Here is a 2,871-nt window from a genome sequence, read left to right as displayed (position 1 = left end):
AAAGACAAGGGGGAAAAATCAGTTGAACAGAGTTCTGGTGCTACCTCTGGAAAGAGAAAGAAGTTTAGTGGACCCAGCAAGGGTTGGGGTGGAAGATTTAGTAGAGGCAGATTTTCCGGACAGAGACCCCCTAGGTCTGGTTAGCAGTCAAGCAGGCGTTCATATTCTGCCCGCCCATGTGAGACTTGTGGCAAGATTCATGGGGGGGAGTGCTACTGGGCCACTGGAGCATGCTTTAACTGCGGAGGCAAGGGCCATATAGCTAAAGACTGTACTAGTGCTCCGAGATATAGTCCAGCTCCTACTACTGCCGAGGGATCTATTCAAAGCCCTACTCCCAGAGGTTCACAGTCAGTTGGCAGAGGAAGAGGCAGAGGTAGAGGCACTACTTCAGGCAGTCAGGGCACAGTTGGTCAGTCAGGACAAGGAAGTGCTTCAACCAGAATCTACACAATGAGACAGCGAGAAGAGGTTGAGACTTCTGATGTGGTAGCTGGTACATTCTCTATCTCTGATCAAGAAGTGTTTGTATTGTTTGATCCGGGTTCAACCCATTCATATGTTAGTGCTAGCATAGTTAGTTCACTTGCTATTCCATGTGTGCAAATGGATTTTGAAGTGCTAGTAACTAGTCCGTTAGGATAAGAGGTCCGGGTCAACAAAAATTTATAGAGACTGTCCTTTGGTGATCCAAGGACATGTTTTCCTGTCAGATTTGATTGAAATGCCCTTCAGAGAGTATGATATCATCTTGGGCATGGATTGGTTAGCCAGGCATCATGCCATGATTGACTGTAGACTGAAGACAGTCACTTTTGGTCTCCCTTTGTACGGTGATGTGGTAATACATGGGGAGAGGCATTTACTGCCATCAAACATCATTTCGGCTGCACTAGCCAGAAGAATGATTAGAAAGGGGTGTGAAGCATACTTAGCACATGTGATAGACACCCAAGTGGGGAGTCCAGCACTGAGGGACATCCCTACGGTATGTGATTTTCCGGATGTATTTCCTGATGAATTGCCAGGATTACCTCCAGAAAGAGAGGTGCAGTTTGATATTGATGTTATGCCTGGTGTGGACCCAATCTCTATAACACCATATAGAATGGCACCTGCAGAATTAAAAGAGTTAAAAGTACAGTTGCAGGAGTTGCTTGACAAGGGCTTTATCCGCCCTAGTGTGTCACCTTGGGGAGCGCCAGTGTTGTTTGTAAAGAAGAAGGATGGCACTCTCCGGTTATGCATTGATTATCGGCAGTTGAATAAGGTGACAATAAAGAACAGATACCCATTACCCCATATTGATGACTTGTTTGATCAGTTGAGGGGTGCAGCTGTGTTCTCCAAAATTGACCTGAGATCAGGTTATTATCAGCTGAAAGTACAAGAGCAGAGTATTCCTAAAACTGCCTTCAGAACCCGTTATGGCCATTATGAATTCCTAGTCATGCCATTCGGGTTAACTAATTCTCCGGCTGCTTTTATGGATCTGATGAACACTATTTTCAGACCATACCTCGACCAGTTTGTTGTGGTATTCATAGATGATATATTGGTCTATTCGAGGAATGCAGAAGAGCATGATAGACATCTGCGGATTGTACTACAGATTTTGAGAGAGAAACAGCTATATGCCAAATTGTCGAAGTGTGAATTTTGGCTGAAAGAAATATCTTTCTTAGGGCATTTAGTATCAGAAGAGGGCATTAAGGTAGAACCAAGTAAGATTGAAGCTATCCTTAATTGGAGGCCACCTAGAAATGTCACAGAGATTCGCAGTTTTCCGGGGTTAGCTGGATACTACCGTCGATTTGTGAAGGGATTCTCCATGTTGGCATCTCCATTGACCAAGCTACTTAGAAAGGATGTGAAATTTCAGTGGACGGATAAATGCCAACAGAGTTTTGATGAATTCAAGAAATGTTTGACTGAAGCTCCAGTCCTGACTTTACCTACTCTGGGTAAAGAATATACAGTATATAGTGATGCTTCTCACAATGGATTAGGCTGTGTATTGATGCAAGATCGAAATGTCATTGCCTGCATCACGCCAGCTAAAACCGCATGAGAGGAATTATCCAACACATGATTTGGAACTTGCAGCTATTGTGTTTGCTCTTAAGATCTGGAGACACTATTTATATGGGGAAAAGTTTTACATCTATACAGATCATAAGAGTTTGAAGTATTTGGGCACCCAGAAAGAGCTGAATTTGAGACAGAGGAGATGGTTAGAGTTGATAAATGACTACGATTGTCTGATAGACTATCAGCCAGGGAAAGCTAATGTTGTGGCTGACGCCCTAAGTCGCAAGACTATGGCAAGTCTACGGGTTACTCCTTTGTCTATGGTACATGAGTTGAGATCATTACATGCCAGTTTAGAGATTAATGATGATGGGCAAATAGCAGTTGCATGGCATGTACAGCCAGTGTTGATTGATCATATTAGAATGGTTGCTCAGAATGATCAGAAGTTAATGGAAGAAGTCCGACAGGGCAAGAAACCAGAATTCTCAATCAGAGATGATGGTCTATTGCTACACCAGGGCAGAATGTGTGTTCCTAATGATGTTGATTTGAGGCAGATCATTTTGAAGGAAGCACATGAGTCTCCTTTTGCCATGCACCCTGGAGGCATAAAAATGTATAGGGGGCTAAAGGAGCATTACTGGTGGATGGGTATGAAAAGAGATGTGGCAGAGTTTGTATCTAAATGCCTAACTTGTCAGCAAGTGAAGGCAGAGCATCAAGTACCCGCTGGGTTGTTACATCCACTACCGCACTGCAGTGGAAATGGGAGAGAATAACGATGGATTTTGTGATGGGACTTCCGAGGACACGTAAAAGTCATGACGCAGCTTTGGG

The sequence above is a fragment of the Hevea brasiliensis genome, chromosome 7, assembly GCF_030052815.1.
Source record: "Hevea brasiliensis isolate MT/VB/25A 57/8 chromosome 7, ASM3005281v1, whole genome shotgun sequence".
Taxonomy (NCBI): Eukaryota; Viridiplantae; Streptophyta; class Magnoliopsida; order Malpighiales; family Euphorbiaceae; genus Hevea; species Hevea brasiliensis.
The sequence above is the reverse complement of the archived record's forward strand: the minus strand, read 5'-3'. Positions refer to the sequence as shown.